This window comes from Muntiacus reevesi, chromosome 16 (genome assembly GCF_963930625.1).
Source record: "Muntiacus reevesi chromosome 16, mMunRee1.1, whole genome shotgun sequence".
NCBI lineage: Eukaryota > Metazoa > Chordata > Mammalia > Artiodactyla > Cervidae > Muntiacus > Muntiacus reevesi.
In genome coordinates this window covers 11,321,418-11,348,067 of record NC_089264.1, presented here as the reverse complement: position 1 = coordinate 11,348,067, position 26,650 = coordinate 11,321,418, and positions in this window count along the sequence as shown.

Here is a 26,650-nt window from a genome sequence, read left to right as displayed (position 1 = left end):
TCAGTTTTCTGCACTCCCTTTCCCCTCACTTTTCAGTTACACTCAAAAAGGTGAAAAATAACTTCTGCTCGTAAAAAGAATGGGAGCAACAGTTAACATCAGGATAGGACTCTTTCATAGCTTTTTGCTAAAATTTCATTCTTTATGTAGAGAATTAGTCACATGTTTATTTAGTAAAATTGAGTAATGCAAATGGTTGAACAATGGTCACAGAGAAGATAGTAGAAATGATTCTCTTATTACAGAGAGATTTTACTCATACTGACTTAGGATAAAGATGTCAACTCTTTTACAATATCTGAAGAAGATATATAATATAAAATAATATTTAAAATAGAAGGAAGACAGTTTTTATTCATTCCCCACCTGCAGAGGGAAAGCAAATCACATTCAAATAATCAGTTTAGGAGTCACTTCTGATTCCTCTCTTATCTCTGTTTTTGTCTTGTTCCAGTGGGAGGAGAGATATCTTTTTGTACTTGAGACTGGAGAAAAAGACATTCTTCCATTGTGTCTCTGTTGTATCAGAGTACAAGTAGAAACATCTGCTTTCTCTGCTCTTGTCCCTGTGAAGCGTGCTGCAGAATGAAACAAGATTGAGCGGCTGAGCTGGAGGGCGAGGACTTGTGATGCCGCTCTGTGTCCCATTGGAGTAGACTGTGGTTCCCCAGCTACAGGGAAACCGTTCAGTTCAGGAAGACAGAGGTCAAAAACCAGATGTGTCAACTTAGGGCCTTTGCATTCATTGTCTCCTCTACCTGGAATGCTAGTCTCTCAAATATGCTGGTATTCTTTGTGTCTTTGCTTAAAAGCTCCTTTTTTAGTGAGGCCTTTCCAGATCTCCTTACTTAAAATAGCAATCCTTGCCACTTCTTATACCTGTTCCTTGATACGGCATGTGTGTGCTTAGTCGCTCAGTCGTGTCCGGCTCCTGTGACCCCGTGGGCTGTAGCCTGCCAGGCTTCTCTGTCCATGGGATTCTCCAGGCAAGAATACCGGAGTGGGTTGCCATTTCCTTCTCCAGGGGATCTTCCCAACCCAGGAATCGAACCCGGGTCTCCTGCATTGCAAACGGACTCTTCATCAGCTGGGTTACGAGGGAAGTCCAGATATGGCATACAACTTGTTATTTCATCGTTGTCTTTTCCATGGAATGTAAACTCCATGAGAATGTAAGTTAACTGTTCTGTTCCCAGTACTTAGTTTTCTTACTTCCTGACATACTTCTTTTTAAAGAAAATTTATTTTATTGACGTACAGTTGAATGGTGTGTTGTTTTAATTTCTACTTTACAGTAAAGTGATTCATATATATATATATATATATATATATATATATACACACACACACACACCTATTCTTTTTCATATTCTTTTCATTGTGGTTTATCACAGGATACTGAATATAGTTTCCTGTGCTAAACAGTAGACCCTTGTTTGTCTGTTCTCTATGTAATAGTTTGAATTTGCTAATCCTGAACTCCCAATCCACTCCTCCCTGCCCCTTAAATGCTTTTTGAATAAATGAATCAAAATGTTCTGTTTTGGCCTTTCAGTCAAGATGTGTTCTTAAAGTTAGTTTACCACAAAAACTTGAACTTTGGAAAATAAGGTTAGTACTATATTCTAGTTCCTAAGTAGCTTCTATGTATATTTCTCAAATTTGTTAGCCCCTTTGGTGAAAAGGATTGTGATTGATGAATATCCCTAGACCCCATGAATAATATGTGACAATTATAGACTGTATCAGCCAAAGTTGGCAAGTTTTATTGGGAAGAGAGTGGGTGGAAGATTCTATATAGGGATTGGGTAGATTCACTTTCATTTTTGGATTTGATAAATAAATAAATAAATATATATATATATATATAATTATGCACATGGCATAATTATATATATGGCAGCTATCTTGGAGTTAAAGGATTATGAGTTTCCATTTTCATTGTATTCTTGAGTAGTTTACTTCAAATTTTCTAAATGAATATATATGGTCTATGGATTTCACAGGAAATGGTAAGCTCTAGTGAAGAATAATTCTAAAAAAAAGGGGAGAAGCTTCCTTTGGTAATAATATATTCCACTTGGCATGTTGAAAAGAACTTTCTGTCTTCTGTTTGCTTGATAGCAACCCTGCTTGCCGGAATGCTGATACATGCAGAACACCTGAATTTCTAGACTTGAAACTAAGCCCAACAGTTCCCATGTTCACACATTACATTTTCTCAGAATAATGCTTTATCATAGCATTAATTTACTATTTTCCAGAATAGGGTAGCCTTCTAATGGGAGTAGTTTGTCATCTAATTAAGGTGACTGGCAGGTTGCAGACACATAGTCCATTTTAAAAAGGATTTGATTTGAATTTAAACTCTACCCATACTCTGCAAAAGATTTCATTAGCTCAATATTATGCAGTGCCAAGATGTTTGTACTTGTTCACAAGAAAATAGATTTATTAATCCATTAAAAAATGTATTTATTACCTGCTATGTTTCAGACACTAGCTTAAGCACAAGCAATATGGTGTTGACTTCAAACGGACGTGGTCCCTGACAGATTTTACTGTTCTCAGGGGAGCCTGCTCAGTTCTCAGGTAGCCCTCTCTCCCACTCATAGAGTTTCAATAGCATTTCTTTAGTCTCAAAAGCCCCTTCAGAATCCCAATAGCTTTTCATATTTCTCATGGGTTTTTTTTTTTTTTTTGGCCCTATAAATTTTGTTTCAGAGCCAGATATGGCGATGTTAGCTGATTTCTATGATTTTTTTTAAAAAACAGTGTTCTTTATAATGTGAAGACTATCCATGTTCCTTGAATCATGTAAGAAAAAGCCAGCTACTCTTCTGCTGTTATTTTATGCTGGAACTGTGTGCCAGTGTGCTGAAAATACAGGCACACATACATCTGTCACTTTCAGACCGGGGTCTTATGTTGGACATTTACTCCTGTGTCGACTCTGCTGCTCCTCTATCTGAAATTTCCTCCTCCTCATTCCATTTGCTTTTTCTCAGTCTTCTCTCGGGTATGCCCCGTTCAGTCCACTTCAAGCAGGTGTGTCTCCCTTCTGAGGCCCTAAAGCACTTACGTTCTGCACCATATGGTCATTTGGAACTCGCAGTGGGAAGAAACCATTGTCTATCACTGTTCACAGTTGCCTTCTGTTTGGTGTGCAGCTCTGCAAGCTATTTTTAATATGTTCAGCAAGAAAAGTATCTGGTGTTCTTAAAAGTAGAAACAAACTTACATGAATCTATACCGTTTGGTACAGAAGTTAAATATATTTAACTTTAAATCCTTGAAATATGAACAGTCTGTTGCTGATTAGAAAAAGATAGTCATGAAGAAATATGCCAAGCACAGCCATCATTTTTTGCTGTTCCTTTTTGTCCCCAATTATAGGAGTGGGTGGTTGCAAATGGTGTTTCTTCCTCTTGCAGAACTGTAGCTAAAGCATTTGTAAAAGCAAAACTTGGTATAAATGCTCAAATCAGTGCTCTAAGAAGCCTAAGTTTCAGGGGAATAGGCTTAGGTGGCCCTGTCAGTTGATGCTGTTCCAAAGGAAGCTTTAGGCACCAGATGAGTTTTCTGTGTTTTCTCTCAATATGGTTAAAATAACCTATTGAGAATGGTTAAGTGTTGATGATGGTAAATTTAATGTGATGATGCCTCACCGTACATATTATAATAAAGACTGACTCCAATTTTGATGTGTGACTGTTGACAGTTTCTAAGCCCACACTTCTCTTTCTCTTTGCTCAGCTCTGGACAAGCTGATAAGCAAGCCTAAGTACTCCCTCTTTTGGTCCTGTTGATTCAAACCATGGAAACTCCTGCCTATGCATGGGAACCTTCTCTTAGCCCTACCCGCTAACTACATTAAAAATCCCAGTCCTCTTCCTTTCCTTGATGTCTGAAGCCAATTGAAGTCATTTTCAGACTTTCTTGGGAGGCCTCCCTGCTCTGCTTAGAAAAGCTTCAATTATGTAAGTAATAAATCATTTTATACCCTCCCGGTGTGTGTAATATCATTGATCTTGACATGAACCAAATGGAGGGGTGACGACATCTGCTTGTAGTCACAAAAGCTAGTGTTTGAACTATAAAATTTTGCCATAGATTGCATTTGTTTGAAACAGTTGACTTTAATGTGTTTCTGTTTTTTTTTTTATAGTAAAAACATAGATTATTAGTTTACAATGGCTCTTATGTATCTAAACATATGAGGAGAATGAGATGCATGGGTCATAAAACTATAGTATAAAGCCATAACAGTGCTCACCTGGTAACTGATTCTGAAATTACAATTGTGAGTCTTAAAGTAAACAGATTTATTCATCCATGTCATCTTAGACACAAACCAAAATAGGGGCTTAATGTGCCATTCTTGGAAACCTGTAAATATTATGACGGGAATGTAGAGGTCCTGCCATAGGGCTTGTTAATGGCTTTGTTAAGTTTACACATAACCTAATCCACCAAGTGACTCTTGAAGTCAGGGCATCCTGCCAACGTAATTTCCAAAAACCTAGTAATAGTAATTTTGCTGCTCTACTAGATAACTTATTTATTTACCACTATGTTCTAAGCATGTTGATAAACTCTTTTCATCTATCAGCTTATGTAGTTCTCCAAAAATCTTTATAGGTAGCTTTCAGAGCTATCACTTATGAGCAGATGACGCTTGTATCAGATGTTCTCCAGTCCAGAGCTGCACAGGTACGTCAGGTCTGCTTGCCTCCAGAAACTGCCTTCTATTAACCTCCTTGTGCTTCAGCCCCAGTCTCTTGTATGTACTCTACTCTTGGTGCAGCTGAAACTTCGTGGATAATTATGATTACTTTTGTATGGATCATGCTCACATAGAATCAAGGCAGCATTGTAGAAGTAATGAATAAGTATTTGCACCCATAGCTTTTGAGTTTCCACCATGCTCTATACAATTGGTTGTTTGGAAAATGTACCCTCCTAGTGACTTTATTCATTTATTTATAAAATTACAAAGTTCAATTAGGTCAAAGGCTTCTTTTCCTGGGATTCAGAGAACCCTGAAGTGATAGGACAATGTTTTTTTATATGTGCATATGCGTTTTTCTAGAGACAGTATTCATAACGTATCTCTTTTTCAAAGGGCTTCATAAAAAATTATAAGAATGCTCAACTGAATGATTAAATTCTCTTGCAGTTATAAAAATGTTATGACTCCTTACAGCTTGAGGATGATAGAAAGTAGAAAGGATCAGGAAATGATAAAGAAAGAATTAAAGTCCATATTTTTTTAAACAATAATATTTGGCTAACATTTTTTCTAAGCCTGGAATTTAAAATAAATTAAAAAAAAAAACCAACTGTAGGGCTTTCTTTTTAACATAGCCCAAATCTACACATATATATATATATATATATATAAGTGGGAAAAATAATAAATCTGGTTTGACCAAGATCTAAACAAAGAGAACTTAATGGTTGTTTTATTAAGTATAATACATTTCAGTGGAAAAATGTTAAATTCCATAACCATTCCCTGCTTAAATAAATCAGTAGTGTCTTTAGTTTGGAAAATACAAGTGGAGAATTATCTATTACACTGCATTAACTGAACTTGAATCTTGTGTCCACTTGACTTTAGAGTTTATATATCCAATTATTAAGAAGTCATTTCCTTTTCTCTTTCAAATAAATAACTGAAAATGCTGAACTTTCTGATCATGTGGAACTATGGAATTTCAGGGGAAATAAAGAGCTTATTATTGTTCGATTCCTCATATTTAAAAATAATGACATCCTGGGGGTAATAACAGAGTGCATGTATCCTGATCATATAAATGAAATGACCACTGGAGTGAGTGCAACAAGGAAGATGCTATTTAATATCCTTGATTGCTTTCCACAGGTGCAGAAAGTTTCAATGAGAAAGCATCAGCTTCTTGCTAGAAGTTTTTCCACAATCAAAAGTTTATGGGGAAAAAATCTTAAGGATCATAGATAGCACATACTGTCATTGTCTGGGTTTATTAATTGTGCATGCCATCTGTTCATGAAATATACTTATTGCCATTAGACTGTAGTCATATTTGTAAGAAAAGAAAGTTTGTCAAAAGGATTATGATCTTTATTCCAATTGATTTAAATAAATTTAACCAAATTTTCTTCTCTTGTGTTGTTGGAAGAGGGTGTTCGCTATGACCAGTGCGTTCTCTTGGCAAAACTCTATTAGCCTTTGCCCTGCTTCATTCTGTACTCCAAGGCCAAACTTGCCTGTTACTCCAGGTGTTTCTTGACTTCCTACTTTTGTATTCCAGTCCCCTATATGAAAAGTACATCTTTTTTGGGTGTTAGTTCTGGAAGGTCTTGTAGGTCTTCATAGAACCATTTAACTTCAGCTTCTTCAGTGTTACTGGTTGGGACATAGACTTGGATTACTGTGATGCTGAATGGCTTGCCTCAGAAATGAACATTTCTTTCATTCTTTCATTTTTGAGACTGCATCCAAGTACTGCATTTTGGACTCTGTTGTTGACTATGATGGCTACTCCATTTCTTCTAAGAGATTCTTGCCCACAATAGTAGATATAATGATCATCTGAGTTAAATTCACCCATTCCAGTCCATCCTAAAGGAAATAAGTTCTGAATATTCATTGGAAGGACTGATGAAGCTGAAACTCCAATATTTGGCCACCTGATGCAAAGAGCTGACTCATTGGAAAAGACCTTGATGCTGGGAAAGATTGAAGGCGGGAGGAGAAGGGGATGACAGAGGATGAGATGGTTGGATGGCATCACCAAGTCAATGGACATGAGTTTGAGTAAACTCCGGTGTTGGTGATGGACAGGGAGGCCTGTTGTGCTGCAGTCCATGGGATTGCAAAGAGTCGGACATGGCTGAGTGACTAAACTCGACTGAATTGAACCAAATTTTCAATTTGGTTGAAAAGTAATGAGTGTTCATTTCTGTGGTCATCACCCATTCACTTTAAAATTTGTTGTAATTTGGCTGTTACATCTCAAGCGGCCAGTCTTTATTCCCTACTTCATTCTTTCCAACTGTTTCTCCTAGTTATTCATCAACAAATCTTGTCATCAATTTTAATAGCTATTTCTGAGTGATTGACCTCTGTATGTGTTCAGAAGACATTACTGATCTCTAGCTCTTTTTAAATAGCTATCTTCTATTACTTTTTGTGATTATTTTTACTCCTCTGGTTCTTCTCCACCCTCCTCATTTCTTTTTCTTCCGCTATCTAAAAATATATTTTTCACTAAGATATTTTCAGTCCTTTCATTCTCTCTAAACTTCTTTCTTGAGTGATCTCATTTTAAGGGTAAATTCCAAGTGAAACACAATCAATGAGCTCCTATATATTTACTCAAGTCATAAAATATTATAATTTAAATGAACTATGGTAGTTATTGAATAAGCAGACTTAAAGTTGAAGTAACTTGTTCAAAATGCACGAGTAAAAAGGGGAAATGAGACTCAGATATTTTGCTTCTAAATGTGATCACTGTTTCCTTACACCAGGACCCAGAGGTCACAGCTCAGAGAGGTAAAGATGGAGCCAAATACAGTCATAGGTAAGGCTGCTCACTACACTTTACTTGTTTTAGATCAGATACAAAAGAGATTGCTTTAGGTGACAGTTTGTTGAGATGATGATTCATCTTCTGTAATTAATGCCCCATGTCTCTGGTTGGTTTTTTTCCCTTCTTTATTGGCATTTGCTATGGCCCCTTTTCTCTTGGTTTCTTGAAATACTCTACAGGTCTTCCAAAATGTTTCCTTTCCTTTCTTTCTTTCTTTTTTAAAATTAAGCTTGTTTAAAATTCTAAGTTACTTGCAGCAAAGGAAACTTATGCGAGATATACTTGGGTGTTTCAAATTTAGTAGAATATGTAGCCTCTCCTCACTAGTGTAACTTTTACTGAACCAGGTTCATTTTGCCCAACATACAGAAAGCCCAAACTCTGAGACACTGAAATTGTCATCAAAGAGAGCATTTATTCACAAGGCGGCCAAATGAGGAGATGGTAAATTTCAGATCTGTCTCCCTGAAGGCAAGGGGCTGGAGGTATTTATGGGATAAAGAATAAAGAAGCAGGGTGACCTGAGGAGTGGGGAGCATGGGGAAAGATGGTTGGACAAGTGTTCTGTGCAGGGGTAACTCAGTTACTGGCCTCTGCACATTCAAAGATGGAGGCGCTTAGCACAATCTGCGGGTGGAGTTTTCAGCTGTCTGCTGACCAAGTGTACATCCACACATGCCTGGTTGGAGGCTCGGGGGTCCTATCTAATCTTAACTGGCTCATCTGGAATTGGATACAGCTCACTCTAAATTCTCGGAAAACAGTTTAGACAAACATCTTTTTAATTAAGCTATGTGCCACTCAAAGGACATTCAAACCTTTTGCAGCAGCAATTAAAACAACTTTAATTAATGAAGGCAGGTTACAAGTGAAATGTATTTTACTAATGATTATACTAGGTTTCATAACTTAAATTCCTTTGAATGGGACTACTAAAATAAGTATTATACAATCCATTACCTATCTACTAGGGAGCTTCACAGGTTTCCATTTGTAGTTGTTATGTTACCTAGGATCGTCTTTCCATAATAGTCACATTCTCTCTTTATTAAAAAGTCACTTTGTCAGTGAAGCTGATACCATCTTTTCTAAAATTTCGATGCCCACCCTTCGTATCCTTTTTTCTCTGTTTTCTTTCTTTGCAGAGTGCATACTGCTATCTAACATATATCAGATTTCCCTTTTAGACTGTAAGCTCCCTGGGGGAAGGGTTACAGTCAGCTTTCCTACTCTTCTACCATCAGCACTAGGAGAAGTGCTGGATCCTGGCAGGTGCTTGTAACAGGCATCACTGTGTTCCATGCAGAAACCTTGTTCACTTCAGTAAGATCAAATGAAGAAATGATTCTTTTCAAACAGGATGAAAGAAACTCAATTTCTTCATCAAAAACATAAATAAGATGTCACTGTTGGAAGAGAGGACATATACATAATATGAAGTCCTGAAATCCTATCTTCCACATCAAAAGTCACTCTCTTTACTGACAGTTTCTGCTCTTGAGATCCTGATTAGCAATTCTATCCTTACTTTTGGTTGTCATTTCAAAACACTGAATACCTGAGATTGTGTATGTTTTTTGTTAGGAAACAAATGCTTCTGTCAGTGCTGCCAAATTCCAGGATAAAATCAAGGAAACAATGTTTTTCTATTCCTTTTCATGTTTTCTTTTCTTAAAAAAAAGTACAAGTAACAAAGGAAGTGTGGGTTGTTATCAGAATTCGTTATCCAGGCATAAAGAAATTCAGATGTCAGGAAGCTGGCACGAATCCTCTCCATTCTTGCTGTTGAACTGGGTTGGAGGACAAGGTCAGCTGGCAACTTTGCTTCCTTTTTCTTGTGAATTTCTGATGCCTCTTCAGAGAAAATTTTAAAAAATGACTCTCTTCACTGCAGTATATTGCAGTGTATAAAGTAAAAATTTTCAAAAGAAAAAAGACCATTAAGATGGACTCAGTTCACCTAATATTACACCAGGAGTTGTAAAAGTAGATTTTGATCTCAGAAAAGGCAGAAAGTTTCATGGTGTTTGTATGATTCTGAACACATACCTTCTTTTCCTTGCTTAGTGTAGCAAAAAAGAGCATAAACTTTGAAGGTAGACAGACTGAGATTTCAGTCTCAACCTCAGAATGAAATAGTTTTGTTACCAGGGACAAATTATTTTGCTTGTTTAAATCTTAGTTTCCTACATTGGAATTTTGCTTAGTAGATCTAGTAGGACTGTTGTGAATATTAAATGAGATCATTTATATGATATATATGATATAAAGTAGGCAAATAGATACATAAAATTATTTCCGTCTTCTAACACACATCCATTCTTCTTATAACATTAATGCATTGGGATGGCCAAAAAATTCGTTTCGGTTTCTCATCTTATGGAAAAACACGAATGGATTTTTTGGGTCAACCCAATGTTTCATTCCATTACTAATTTAAAGAAAATGGTGTCAGAGAATTTAATTTTGGACTATATTCTAGTCTCGTCCTAATTATTTGGCATAAATATTTTGGCAACTTGCTGACAATAGCAAAAAACAACTCAGACATTTTTAAAAGGGGTAAGTAAAGTTGTAGGAACTGTGATCAGAAAACTGGGTCAGAATTTCTAGGCTTATTTTCAGTGGCTAAATGTTGAAGTTTTGTGGTGAATTTCTATAACATTGGTGCTTTTCCAAGACACTACTGTCTCAGCAAGTCAAATTTAATGTGCTTGAAAGTATTATCCTTAAGATTACTACTGTACTTTTTAGAGTAAATTACTTAGTTACCACTTTTCATTTTGGGTGAAAATGTGTTTCATTTATTATAGTTTTCCTTAGCAAAAGGATTTAAACTGCCTCAAAATCTGTTCTCGTTCTCTGTTCTCTTAGTTCTCAACAAGTGAGAAAATAATTCTGTAAGCCTAAATCATTTGAACATAAGTCTTTCTGGGATTTCTAATTAAAACAGATGACAGAGGCTAAATTAGAAATAGATCTTTTGCTTAATGCATTCATTATTTTACATATTAGTATAATTGTTTAAATAAATATTTGAAAAATATAAAAATATAATACCTCTTCTTTGGTCATGTTGCATGACTCCAAATTTGATTACAAATACACTGCATTAAGACTGAACAAGTACCATGGGAAGAATGTTTTATTATTGTTCTGAAGGACTTCCTTGACCCTTCTAGAAAGAACTAAGTCATAGGTGTTAATTAGTATCCTTGTCAAGCTGTCAAGAAGTTACCAAAATAGGAATAAAAGGATTACTGAGGCAGAAAGTAGAATCTTTAAATGTATATTAGTTAGAAAATGAAGACTCAAAAGGGCTTGTTTCAAACAGCAATTTGTAGCTTTATTCTCTTTAACCTAAAAATGGTCTTAAAGATCTTCTAGTTCAACACCAACACATCCCTCATTCCCCCTCTTCAGGAGTGCAGCGGTCCCCTTAGGATCTCCTATTCTAGCTCCCTCCGCTCATCCCCCAGCTACTGGCTGCTTTCCTGCAATTTTTGGAGGATTGCAACGAAACTTTTCACAGGTAGAGGTTGCTGGAAGTACAGAGAGATCTTAGAACATTCTCTACACCCCAAGCCCCCATAGCCTATGATTGGTACAGGAGTACAAAAGCCCAGCTTCTTTGCGGAAGTGTGTGATCACCTTTGAGATATAATTTACTCTCCAGAGCTGCTCATGGTTTCAGGCTATCTAGGAATTTCTCTGAAAACTGTCTGTCTTCTCTGGTTCCACTGTCCTCACAGTCTTTCTGATTATTCCTGCAAGCATGGGTTACATTCTTTCACTGGAATCCTTGTTTTAGGTTAGCTTACAGAAGAACTCACCCTATGTCACTTTCTATAACATTTTATGAGGAACTATATTAAATCTAAGCAGGTTAAGTACCTAGATATAATCATGAAATTTGCAAAATGAGAGTGGGCAGAGGGTGCATATACTCCGTGTTTAAAAGGCAGCAAAATCCTTAGAGCAGTGATTTTAGTTGTGGATGTCCATTAGAATCACATAGGGAGTTTAAAAAAAAAAAAACTAATGCAAAAACCATATTCTACACATACTAAATGAGAACCTCTAGAAGTAAAGGTATGGCAGTGGCATTTTAAGTGCCCTGGGTGATTCTAGTGTGCAGCAAATACTGAAAACCACTGCCAGACAGTTAAAACACATGGTAACATATTTAACAGACGTAGTGAAATTAGACGTAGGGTTGGGTAAGGTGAAAAGCAAGGGAAATTTGAATTTGGCAGTGTTAGAATATTCTGTTTATTCTTTCTGATTTGATAGGGAACCAGGAAATAAAATTTTTAAAGCAAAGTTTACAGTTTTGCATTGCATGGGTAAATGAACAGGGCAGACAAGACTACTCTTACAAAACATTTATTGTTTGATATTGAACATGTAGAGACAGTGTATGCTTCCACCATATGCCCTTCCCCTCCCTCACCCATTGTATTTTGAAATACATAGCCCTCTCTGCTGACCTTTTATTTTCTTATTTTTGGCAAAGTATGGATGCTGGAAGTGTTTCTTTTTGTTTATTCTCTGCTCTAAAAACATTAGGCCACTGACACTTGTCCTGTAGCCAGCAGAAACCATAGGAAGATGGGAATGCCCTAAAAATCATGAGGACATGGCTCAGCATCACTCCAGGGTATCATTGTCTTTTGGGAGCTCAGAGCCAGTAAATTTGATTGTTTTAAGAGACCAAGTATCTAGATTTTATGAAAATCCACATATATTTAAATATTGAGATGTGTGATTTTATATATATATATATATTTAAATTTAATATATATTTTAATTTAATAATTTAATAATAATTAAATAATTAAATAATTTAATATATAAATTTAATATATATATATATATTTAAATTTAAGAAACTGTGATGACTGACATGGTCATCGGAAGCTCTGAGATACACTTGTGTAGTGAGTTTCCCTGCAGGTTGCCAGGTTTCACCTCTAAGTTAAGGTGTATTTGTGTGTGTATGCATGCTCCACTGCTTCAGCCCTATGCAACCCTTTGTTACTCCTTGGACTGACTGTAGCCCACCAGGCTCCTTGGCCATGGGATTCTCCAGTCAAGAATACTGGAGTGGGTTGCCATTCCCTCCTCCAGGGGATCTTCCCAACCCAAGGATTGAGCCTGCGTCTCCTGCATAGCAGGCAGATTCTTTACCCACTGAGCCCCCTGGGAAGCCCTGTTATATTTATAAATTTATATAATTTTTGAAAACTATTAATTTAATTCAAAATGTTATTTCAAATTACTTTATCACCTTTCAGTGATCTGTAAATTTTTCTAGCTTCATATGAGTCAGTCTTGCTCCCCTGTACACTATACATTTATTTATGTATGCTTATGGACACATTGCAAGGAGATCCAACCAGTCCATCCTAAAGGAGATCAGTCCTGGGTGTTCATTGGAAGGACTGATGTTGAAGCTGAAACTCCAATACTTTGGCCACCTCATGCGAAGAGTTGACTCATTGGAAAAGACCCTGATGCTGGGAGGGATTGGGGGCAGGAAATGAAGGGGATGACAGAGGATGAGATGGCTGGATGGCATCGCAGACTCGATGGACATGAGTTTGAGTAAACTCTAGGAGTTGGTGATGGACAGGGAGGCCTGACGTGCTGCAGTCCATGGGGTCCCAAAGAGTCAGACACGACTGAGTGACTGAACCGACTGACTGACTGATGGACACATCATATAATATAAGCACATAGAAGTAAGCATGCACGTATATCATTACTTTACATATAGTCAAAGATTAAAATTTCCACTACAGTCTTCTGGATGGAAAATGCTAATAATGCTTAAGTAGTCTCTATGTAGGGCCAAACTAAAAGATCTTTCAGTGAAAGTTTTATATTGCAGCCACATTTCTTATGTACTTTTTCCTTCCTATTTCACAAAGATTCTTACTAATCAGTAATCTGTAGCTGTTCAATATATATATTTGCAGAAGTGCTGTGTTTATGTGAATTGGAGGTAAGAACATAGAAGAGAAAGGAAAATAAGGATCTAAAAATATAAGGGACTGTAGTCCCTATAAATCAAAATGTAAACCAGGGAGAGAGGTTTGCATCTCTGAAACAACTTATTAAAGACAAAATTTATGAAAAAACTGAAGAAAAAAGAAAAATGCTTTCTTGATTTTAAATGCAATTAGGTCCCAGAGGAGAGGTACATAGGGAGGATCTTTGTGGCTATAGAAGAAAATGAGGCAATAGCTTCTCACATCTGCTTATTTATCATTGCAATTAAATATCACAATATTGGAAAATTGAGATCCGTGTAGAAGCAAGATACAGGTGACAAATATTTTTTGTAAGTCTGTCACATGAATAAATGGCTTATTTTTCAAGGAAAAGCTTAATGTTTATAAAGAAAAAGAATAAGAGAGAAGGGAAGGGAGGAAAGGCTGGTTAAAGAGCAGTCTGTTCAGTTAACAATCAGGGATGGAACAACAAATAGGAGAGCCTGAACAGTCTTTCGTGTCCATTAATAAATGTCTGAGTGGGATTGAGGTGCAGAGGGAATTACAGCAGGAAGTGTACATCGTTACATTAGGTGTGTTTACAGATGCCAAGAAGGGATGCTTATAGAGATGCTTAAAAATAGGTGTGATAGCATTTTTAATTCACACCAAATATTAAATAATAATCTAATCTATGAGAGGACATAAAGCTGTAAAATATATTAACAATAGATTAACTTTCTCATGTTTAGAGTATTACATATATTTGTATAAGACAGTTTCCTTTCACTTTTTTAATGAGGAAGAGTAATAGTTGATCACTATTTTTTTTTGGTTTTGGTTCATATGAAAACATATTAACTGCAAAAGACCTTCAATTGCTATTGCCATCTTCTTTTCCATGTTTTTGTTTTACTTGTTCTACTCATCCTCATTCTCTTTCTCCTATTTTTCTTTCTTCATCATTTCATTTTCACAGTAAGTGAGATACTGTGTGGTCTACTGCCAACATTAAAAAGAGTGTGCATTTGTCTGGAATATCATCTGTAAAAAAACAGTATTTTACATAAAATGCCTACTTCTGTGTGCATTAAAAATGTGTAATAAGTATGCAATGGAATGTTCATCATAAAAAAAGGAAGAAATTTTGCCATTTGTGACAACATGGATGAAACTGTATTATGTTAAGTGAAATAAGTCAGGCAAAGATAAATATTACATGGTGTTACTTATGTGTAGACTTTCAAAAACATGTAAACAGAGAGTAGATCAGTGGATTCCAGGGACTGAGGATTGGGAAAGTGAATTGTTGATCAAGGTTATAAGATGAATAAATTATAAGATGAGTGAGTTCTGAGGATCCATTATACAGCATGGTGACTATAATTAACAACATTAGATTGCATACCAGAAAGTTGCTAAGAGAATAGATCTTAATATACCCCTCCACATAAAGGTAATTATGTGCAGTGATGGAAGTGTTAGCTAACCTTACTATTGTGGTAATAATTTCACAATATATTTGTGTACCAAATGATCACATTGCATACCTTAAATTTACACAATGTTATATGTCAATTATATGAATTATATATCAGTAAAGCTGGAAGAAAAAAAGAAAAAATTGTGTCTCTTAATGATACTCATAATTTACAGTAGAAAATAAGAGTAAGATATAGCAGACTAATTCAAACAGATAAGCAGAATAAGGAAGAAGCAGGATAGGAAAAGAATAAGGAAGAAATAGGATAGCAACAGGCTTCCTACTGTGAGCAAAAGGAAAACCACACAAAGAAGACCAAAAAACATGCATATGATTAATAGATCAAGTGAAGAATTAATTAAAGTTGCAAAAACCTATTAACACCTATAAAAACAAAATGATTTTAGGAGATAAATAAAATGATGTTAAATATCATATCATATAAGATTCAGGATTTGGCTTATTTGATAAAATTAATTATATGGAATATGTTGATAAATATACAAATATACATGTATCATTTAGGTAAACATTCATGGATAAACAATTCCTATACATTAATAAAATTAAAACACACTTTGTTGTTGTTCAGTCACTACTACTAAACATAAAGATTACATTTTAAAATTATGGATACCATATCCACTACCTTTAGCCAGTAGGAAGAATAATTGTGATCATATATTTTAGACAACTCTTTATTCTTCATAATAATGGCTGTATTTCCATGGTGTTGACACTAGGATGGTACATTCTGTTTATTTATCCAACCTCACCTATGGGGAGTAAGAGGTAATGGATAATATCTGCCTTGCTGGGAGTTCCCTCAGTTTTGGTTAAACACTGTGGAAATGCAATTAGTTTTCCCCTTGAGTCTCCTTGAGAAAAGCAGAACATTTTCTTCCTTTTGGGGAATAAGTACAGTAATACTAGGTTGCTTTCAAATTTTAATAATCATTTGGAACATTGCTTAATATGGAAAGAGAAGAAAAAGTTACAGCAATCTCATGCATGTACCTCAGGCTTACAATTTTATATATTTTTTAAAATAAATTAATTTACTCACTTATTACTTATATCTACTCTGGAATAAATAAGAAATGTTCTATCAGTTAGAACATAAATTAATTAAAAATTCAAGTTATTTTAACGGAATCATTATTGGTAGAACACAGACATAAGTAGGAGATTTCAATATTTCATTTTCAATTAAGGATAGATCAACCAGACAGAAAATCAACAGGGAAACAACTTGGGGACTGGAAGTGAAGTGAAGTCGCTCTGGAAAGTTGATAAATATATGAAAATTAGACATACACTTTTGAAAAATCAATGTGTAAAAGAAATCTCAAGGAACATTTAAGAATATTGAAAATGAATGAAAATGAAAACACAGCAAATCAAAGCATGGGATACCACAGAAGAAGTACTAAGAGGAAGTTTATAGTGGTAAGTACATCAAAAAAGAAGAGAGATCTTAAATAAACAACTGAATTCTACACCTTAGGCAGCTAGAGAATGAAGAGCAAACTAAGGCCAAAGTTAGCAGAAGGAATGAAATAATAAAGATTAGAGTAGATAAAGTAATAAGAAAACAGATAAACAATAGAAAAATGAACAAAGCTGAGTTGTTCCTCTGAAAAAAGTCAAAACTGGCAAATCATTAAAGTAAACTAAAAAAAATCAGTTTTACTACTGGCATGAGATGGTTAGATAGCATCACCAACTCAATGGATATGAGTTTGAGCAAACTCTGAGAGATAGTGAAGGACAGGGAAGCCTGGCATGCTGCAGTCCTTGGGGTCTCAAAGAATCAGATATGATTTAGCAGCTGAACAACAACTGGCATAAGACAAATACATAGATGGATGGAACAAATGGAGAACCCAGAAATAGATTCTCACATTTATGGTTGAATGATCTTTGGCAAAATTGCTGATGCTACATAGTGGAGAAAAAGTAGTCTCTTCAACAAAATGAGTGATGAGAAAACTGGATATCTATATGCAAAAAATAAAATTGAGCCCTTGCCTTATACCACATACAAAAATTAACTTACAATTGATTAAAGACTTAAATAAGACCTGAACTCCTAGAAGAAAATAGGGAAAAAGCTTCATGACACTAAAATTGGCGATCATTTCTTGGATATGACACCAAAAACACAGACTACAAAAGCAAAAACAGACAAATGGAGCTACATCAAACTTAAAAACGGTAAAAACACAACTTTTGGAATGGAAGAAAATTTTTACAAACCATATATCTGACGTGGAGTCATATGTGGACTATATGAAGAACTCCTACAACTCAAAACCAAAAAAAAAAGAAAAATATTCCTTTAAAAATGGGCAAAGGACTTGAAGAAGGACTCCAAAGAAGAAGCACAAATGTCCAACAGGCATATATAAATATGTTCGCTATCACCGATCATTAGGGAAATTAAAGTAAAAACTGTAGTTAGGTTTTACATCATACCAATTAGGGTGACTGTTATTAAAAGACAGACAACAACATGTGTTTGTGAGGATGTGGAGAAATTATAACAATTATGCGATGTTTGTGGGAATGTAAAATAGTGCGGCCATTATGGAAAGCAGTATGGAGTTTCCTCAAAAATTACAAATAAAATTATCATATGACCCAGAAATCCCACTTCTGGGTAATTATCAAGAAAATCAAGATCTTGAAGAGATATTAGCATCCATTGCAACATTATTCACAGTAGCCAAGATGTGGAATAGATGAATGGATAGATGAATGGATGAAGAAAAGATATTATATACAATGGAATGGAATATTTGGTCTAAAGAATATAGGAAATTCTGCCACATATGACAACATGAATAAACTTTGAAGATATTATGCTAAGTGAAATAAGCCAGTCACAGAAAGCGCAAGTACTAGATGAATATTTATACTTCCCCTTTTATGAGGTATCTTGACTAGAATACGCAAACTCTTAGAAATAGAAAGTAAAATGGTGGTTGCCAGGGGCTTGGAGGAAGGAAAAAAGTAAGACTATTGTTCAATAGATATAGTGTTTCATTTTTACAGGATGAAAAAGTTGTGGTCTGTACAACAATGTACATATAGTTTACATTTTGGAATGGTTAAGATGGTTAAGGTGATATGTTTTATGTTATGTGGCTTTTAATCACAACAAAAATGTTAAGTGTTATCAAATGAGGAGCACACACACCCACACACCCCTCAAAGAAAATAAAAATCAAATGAGAAAATAATGAAATGAATAAAGCATTTAACACAAAATATATGTAGTAAGATAAAATTAAGAGTATTTGTTAAATTTCAAGATGGGATAAACATACTCTTTAAAAGAATAATTCTCTGGATCAAAATCAATATCCAATTACCAGAAAAAAGAAGTACATCTACAAATGCTAAAACCATTAAAAATAAAAAGAACTCAGGATGCTCACAATCACCATCTAAATTGAACATCTTTAGGATGGTCCAGCAAATTTAATAGGTCAAGTAAAAATTATTTTTATATGTATTGGCTAAAAGAAGACAAAACTAACTCTATTGACAACGTGTAAACTTCTTTAGCTGCTTGTGCTGTGTGGTGCTATCCTTAGTCGCTCAGCCATGTCCACCCTTTACCATCTGATGGACTGTAGCCCGCCAGGCTCCTCTGTCCCTGGGCATTCTCTAGGCAAGAATACTGGAATGGATTGCCATGCTGTCCTTCAGGGAATCTTCCCAACCCAGGGATCAAACCCAGGTCACCCGCATTGCAGGCAGATTTTTTACCATCTGAGCCACCAGGGAAGTCCAGTTACCTGCCTACCCAAAGGCCATTTCTATCATTCTTTCTTACTACAAAACTGCAATCTTATTTGGCATGCTCCCAGTTCCTTGTGACTTATGATTATGCATTGTATTAATAAAGTTTTGGAATACATTAATGATTCATGACATAATATATATCCCAGAGGATTTGTTTTAGAAGCCTCCATAGCCAAATGCAGGTGAGGAAGCAACAGTTAGAACTGGACATGAAACAACAGACTGGTTCCAAATTGGGAAAGGAATACGTCAAGGCTGTATATTGTCACCCTGCTTATTTAACTTATATGCAGAGTACATCATGAGAAACGCTGGGCTGGAAGAAGCGCAAGCTGGAATCAAGATTGCCGGGAGAAATATCAGTAACCTCAGATATGAAGATGACACTGCCCTTATGGCAGAAAGTGAAGAAGAACTAAAGAGCCTCTTGAAGAAAGTGAAAGAGGAGAGTGAAAATGTTGGCTTAAAACTCAGCATTCAGAAAACTAAGATCATGGCATCTGGTCCCATCAATTCATGGAAAATAGATGGGGAAACAGTGGAAACAATGACAGACTTTATTTTTTGGGGCTCCAAAATCATTGCAGATGGTGATTGCAGCCATGAAATTAAAAAACACTTGCTCCTTGGAAGAAAAGTTATGGCCAACCTAGACAGCGTATTAAAAAGCAGAGACATTACTTTGTCAACAAAGGTCTGTCTAGTCAAGGCTATGTTTTTTCCAGTGGTCATGTATGGATGTGAGGGTTGGACTATAAAGAAAGCTGAGCACCGAAGAATTGATGCTTTTGAACTGTGGTGTTGGAGAAGACTCTAGAGAGTCCCTTGGACTGCAAGGAGATACAACCAGTCCATCCTAAAGGAAACCAGTCCTGAATATTCATTGGAAGGACTGATGTTGAAGCTGAAACTCCAATACTTTGGCCACCTGATGCGAAGAACTGACTCATTGGAAAAGACCCTGATGCTGGGAAAGACTGAGGGTGGGAAGAGAGGGGGACGGTGGAGGATGGGATTGTTGGATGGCATCACCAGCTGATGGACATGAGTATGGGTAAACTCTGGGAGTTGGTGATGGACAGGGAGGCCTGGCATGGTGCAGTTCATGGGGTTGCAAAGAGTGGGACATGACTGTGACTGAACTGAACTGAACTAATAGCCAAATAAAGCCATATCACTCCAAGTCCTTTAGGATGGAATTTCCCAAACTATTCTTCATTAAGAGCTAATGTTTTGTTAGACATTGTGTGTGCTCAGTCATTCAGTCATGTCCTACTCTTTGCAACCCCATGCATGGACTGTAGCATGCCTGGCTCTTCATCCATGGCTTTTTCCAGACAAGAATACCGGAGTGGGCCATCATTTCCTGCTCCAGGGGATCTTCCCAACCCAAGGATAGAACCCAGGTCTGCCACCTTGCAGGTGGATTCTTTATCAGATCTTCTCAACCCAGGAATCGAACCAGGGTCTCTTGCATTGCAGGTGGATTCTTTATGAGCTGAGTTACCAAGGAAGTCCTTGTTAGATATTAATGTGTTACAAAATATTTTCTTTGATTTCTAGAAATGCTGGGTTAAATGAGATTTTTTTACTGCAGGACTCTAGATTCTTTAACAGCTTACTATGTAATGTAAATCTTCTGGAGGAGATCATGCTATTTAACATAGCTTCTGTATCACAAAACTCTCTTTATGGAACACCGCTTACCATCCTGAGTGACACCTGTATTCCAAATGCAAACTTTGGCAAACAAGTTTAGGGCGTTTGGCTATTCCTGCAGCAAGGTAATTAAAAGAAATGCCAACTAATAGTTATCAGAATCATTAATCTTTATTAATTTATATTAAAATTTCCTTTTCCTTCTCTGAGATCCTTTATTCACAAGGTAGCTTTGTTTTCTCCTTTTGTTGGCTTCTAAATTGGAAAATAAATTACACAGTCTGTCGAATATCTTCACATTGCTTTTATTTTGAAACAAAGATCAAGGTAATAGAACCAGGATGTCGTCATTTCTTCCTAAGTACATTCATTTAGCAAATACTAATTGAGAATTGTTTGTGTAAAATCTTGGCACTGTGGGAGATATTAATTAGTATTATGCATGGCCTTTATGCACAAGAAATCTGTAATGAAGGCATAAACATGTATGAAATAATTGCAACACAACAGGCAGGAAATATGTACTATATCTAAGGAACAAAATGCCATAGGAATTAATTGGAAAAGCAAGTCACTTTTTCCTTTGATCCATAAGCAGAGAATACTTAATAAAGAGATAAAATATAATAAGTGAAGTGAGAACCTCAGTTTAACAGTCTTAATTATTAATGTCTTCAATAAACAAGAGGGCAAGACTACCTGAAGACATAGTGTGTGGGAAAGTCAGGCAAGAGAATTTAAGAAGATGAGAGAAGATGTGGAATTTGAGTTGTAGGGGATAGACTAATTTGTCATCTAGAGATGAGTAATAAGATTGTCAAGTAACTTTGAGAGCCCAATTGAACATAGTCAGCCTGAATTTATGGTAGGTCAGTCAGCATGGTTCTATGATTAGCAAAATCGAATGAGAGGAATGCTTCTCTTAACTATCTCTGGCAGACAGTGTGGGCAAATTTAACTCTTTATTTGAGCACAAAGTCTATTTTGAACTATAACAGGCCATTAATCTTCATTGTTAATTCCTCAGGTCATTGGACTTTTACAGAGAGCCTGGCGTCAATATCAAAGAACCATGCCTTCATTGTATGTTTCAGAGTGCCTTCAGGGTGCTGAAATATAAAATAATAAGAAGACTTAGACTTTATCTCATGCTCCAGGTGCTTTTGGTTTTCTGTAAATATTTTACAGTGAGAGGATAATGTCCTGTACAGTTGTATTTCACTCAGAATATGGTATGTTATGTTCCAAGTGGTTACACATGATTTATAACTGTTGGTAAGATGTCTGTCAGGCAAATGGTGTTATGGCTTATTTTCACTTATCACGTTCAATAAATCACTTAACAAACAGGGAACAGCATAAATGAGGAACTACAAAACAGCACTTAAAAATTCATTTGCCCTAATGTCATATGATGCAGAGCTTCAATTTGTTAAGAAAACTAAATGGATTTTTCCCTGTAAATATCAGGTGTACATCCTCAACATTTCTTGGCCTATTTCCATTAAAGGGCTAAGAGAGCTGGGATTATATTGCATTATTTTATACTTTTATACTCTCTATTCTTGTTGGATATTTCCAACTCTGTAACCACATAAACTCTGAATGCACACTGTAACTCCAAAATGGCCTCAAAAATGAAAATCTTCAATAAGAAATTTCACATTTTCTTAGTCTTGCAGTTTGCCATTTCTCTTCCATTCACCATCTGTGCATAAGTAGGAGGAAAGAGAAGGAAGGAAATCTTAAGGGGGAAAGAAAGAACGTGTTTGTTCCTGCATCTTGACGTGAAGAAAGGAGCCATGGCCTATGTGAAAGTGATCATTTTTCTGAGAGGATTAAAACCATTTTCTCTTATTGGGGATTGCTAGTACAGAAGTCAAGAAAGAGCCCTTACTTTGATCTAGCAGCCTCCAAGAAAATGGAAGCAAACACACCGAGCCGGAGCCACAATTCCCAGGGGGTGTGAGCTGCTGTTGTGTTATCTTATTCTGCTTACACCCTGGTACCCAATGCCGCTTCTCCCCCTCTCCATGGACAGAAGGCTTGGTGACCTGCACAGCCAAGCCCTGGCCTTAGAGATGGTTCAGACCAAGAGATGATCAACGTATCAGATAGGAATAAGTGCCTTCAAAACCTATAATATTCAGACTTTTTTTTCTTTCCTAGTTCAAACTTCAAGACAATTGCCTCTACATGTTCTCTAGATTCCATCTCTGCTCATCTCCTCAAACATCTTGTCTACATTGAGTGTTCCCTCTCAGTTCTGAATTACCAGTATTAGCTCTCCACTGAATTATTCTCTTCAGCATACCAACATGGTCTAGTGTCTCCCATATTTAGAATAGAAACAAAAAATCCTGGCTTCTTATCTTTTTGAGCTAGCAACACCTTTTACTTCCCTATAATATAGACAAACTTTATCTATAGTCTGCAGCTTTCAAGATCACAAAGGACAGACATATCCCTTGCTTTTTGGTTTGCCTTGGTGTTTTGTCTCTTCCCATTCTAGGTGGCTTGGCAGAGAGTTGTCTCCACAGCACTGGGCTAGGTCGTCAAAAGAACACAGAATATCTCCAGTTCATAACAATCACATTAGTAAGTGACGTCTCCTAAATTACTTTCTTACAAGGCCATATCCCAAGTCAAAGAACTTTCATTATTACATGGTTGACCAGAGTCCCTTGAGTTTTTTCAATTGTCCAGTAAATGTATGTCCCACCACAGGGAGAGAGACCTTCTCATGCAACTCGTTCCAAGTTTTGTCCAGTGGACCCATGGTATGATGAATAGAAAGGGAACTTGTGTGGCTACTGACTCTATTGCCTCTGCACTTTCCCTAATGCATCCAGTCATATCTGTGCACCTGTGGCCTTTGGATGATAATCTCCAGTGACTTCCATGCTCAGCTCCAATGGACGCACTCATGTCTTCATCTTACTCAAGCTCTCAGTAGCATTCAACATGTGAACTATTCCTCTTTTTTTTTCCTCTTTTAGTTTTCATCACTCTAGAGCAAATTGGTCTCAAACTTGAGAGTGCCTCAGAATCACCAGACATTGGCTGGGTCAAGTTCTGTTTTAGTGGGTCTGAGGTCATTTCACTCACTCAGTCAGTTCAATCACTCAGTCATGTCCGACTCCTGGCGACCCCATGAACTGCAGCACGCCAGGCCTCCCTGTCCATCATTCACTCCCGGAGTCCACCAAAACTCATGTTCATTGAGTTGGTGTGAGACCTCTGAATTTGCATTTTTGAGCATGTTCCTAGGTGGTACTGATGCCTTTGCTCTGGGAACCACATTATGAAAACCACTCTACTTTCTCATGGAAACTTCTTTTGTCTTTACAAGGTTCCCATTAAATTATGCCACTATTATATTTGCATCATCTTCTTTGCCAGATTAGCTTCCTTCAGATGACCTCTAATTTCTCTTCATTGTTCAGTCCCTTCCTTCAGTCTTCATCCTGTCTTATATAGTTTTAGCCATTTTTAAAAAAAATCCCTGGTCTACACATTTTGAATAAAGTTGTCTAGACTTTAAGCTTCGGTCATCATGTGGTGTTGTGGTGAGGATTAGGTTGTAAACTTCAATGAATTTGGCCAAGACAAAAAGAGGTGCCATGATAATAGAGTAGGAACACAACTTTTGTAATCAGCCATAGACTATTGTTTAAAAGTAGATCTTTAAAAGGTAAATCCAGAACCTAAAGTATTCTTTAGAATAAATAATAATAATAATATAAAATTAATATTGAGAGTTCCTTGGACTGCAAGGAGATCCAACCAGCCCATCCTAAAGGAGATCTGTCCTGGGTGTTCACTGGAAGGACTGATGCTGAAGCTGAAACTCCAGTACTTTGGCCACCTCATGCAAAGAGTTGACTCACTGGAAAAGACCCTGAGGCTGGGAGGGATTGGGGGCAGGAGGAGAAGAGGACGACAGAGGATGAGATGGTTTGATGGCATCACCAACTCAATGGACATGGGTTTGAGTGGACTCCGGGAGTTGGTGATGGACAGGGAGGACTGGCGTGCTGTGATTCATGGAGTTGCAAAGAGTCAGACATGACTGAGCAACTGAAGTGAACTGAACTGAAAGTATTCTTAGAAATGTTAAATTCTATACAGGCTATTTCTGTAAGTTATATTTCCATAGTATTGATTATTTTGACATTCCTGTTTAATATCTATAGCATCATTCATGGCTTAAAGTTTTAATATAATTAATCTGACTAGACTATTTTAAGTTCTGTTTTCAGTCATTGCCAGAACAGATTTATATAAGGCAGGCATTCTATCAAGTTTTATAATTATTTATTACATAATTTTATCCAATGCTAGAAATTTTATTAGTAATATGCCTGAAGAGAAGCAGTTACTTAGAAAAGTGAAGATGTAATTATTCAAACAAATGGTTTTTTGACAGCATAATTCTTTCATGTTGGACAGAAACACTCATCACGTTTTTGTGTGAGGAAAGTTATATTTATTTCTAGAAACTCCTTATAATTGCATTATCTTTTTAAGTTATATAATCATATTTTTCAAGTTGAAAAAACTCTGGCATGGCCATCCAGCTCACCTTATTGCATACAGGCATGAAGGAATATAAATTATCAAGAATTCCTCATTTCTTACCTTGTCTACCTTTCTTTTTCTTTTTAATAATTAATTAATTAATTTGATGTCTGTCTTTCTTCATGTTCTTCTGATTTTCATGACAATTTTGCTTAACAAAATGCTACTGTTTATAATGTACGGGGATAATTTTATGCTGTAGGCAGGTTCCTCAAAGTTATTTGTAAAATGATTCATTTGGAAAATATGAAGTGAACTTTAATATTTACATGAGCTTTATTTTTCAATAAAATTTTTCACAAATAAATTACCTCTCTGAAAAATTATTTTTAAAACCATATGTCTGAAAATTGGGTATGATAGTATATATTGTGTGGCTACCTAACAGAGGTTAACTCTAATTAGATTCCTAATTGACCTGTGATGAACACCTGTGATGACCTCAGATGAACCTGATTATCTTCCTTGATATTGAAATACTTATCTTGCTAAGAGACTTTCTCTTTTACTGGTTCTGAAAAAAAAAAAATTGCTGTGTTGTAAGATACCATATGGACCAGCCAGCAGGGAGCTAAGAACAGCCTTAGCTAAGACAGCAAAATCTTGAGACCCTCCTTCTGGTAGCCTGCAAGCCACTAGAAGTTGCCAGTGACTGAGAGCTTACAAGTAAATTCTTTCCCAGGTGGCCCCAGATGAGAACCTAGTTCTGTCTGAGACCTTGTGGCCTTGCAGGGGACCCAGCTAAACCATGCCTGATCCTTGACCCGTGGTGGTGCTGGTCTAGTCGCTAAGTCATGTCCAACTCTTGTGACTCCATGGACTGTAGCTTGCCAGGCTCCTCTGTCCATGGGATTTCCAGGCAAGAGTAGTGAAATGGGTTGTCATTTGCTTTTTCAGGGGATCTTTCCGACACAGGGATCGAACCCATGTCTCCTGAGCCTCCTGCATTACAGGTGGATTCTTTACAGCTGAGCTCCTGGGGAAACCTATGTATACATAATTTTCACCTGCAAAGTTCATGGTACCATTGTTATATAGAAATATATAACTAAACCAATTGAGGATCTAGTTCTGTGATATTTTTCTAATTCAACAACAAGGAGAGATTTCACTGTTTTTGTAGAAATGACTTCCAAGAATAATAAATTTAATAGAGGCAATTATAAGATAAATTATTCTGAAGGTTCAATTTAATTTAAATAGGTTTGTGAGTCTTATGTAGCACTTGCTATCATAGATGATATAGAAGATTCAATATTTGATCTTTTGAATAGTTAATGTTCATTGAAGAATATTTTGAACTGCTTCGCTATTTATGTCCAGGATCATTGTCTGGCTGTGAGTACTTTATGAAATAAACACTTTTCTGTATGTGTATTGTTTTTCAATGAAATGTGGAAAAGTATAATCATATTGGTTTGAAGTACAGATAGTCTATATATATATATTTTTTACTGAGATCTAGAGAGAATGTAAAATAAACAGAACTACTAAGGCAATTTTAATATCACAATTAATAATTTTCCTGTAGGATTTCT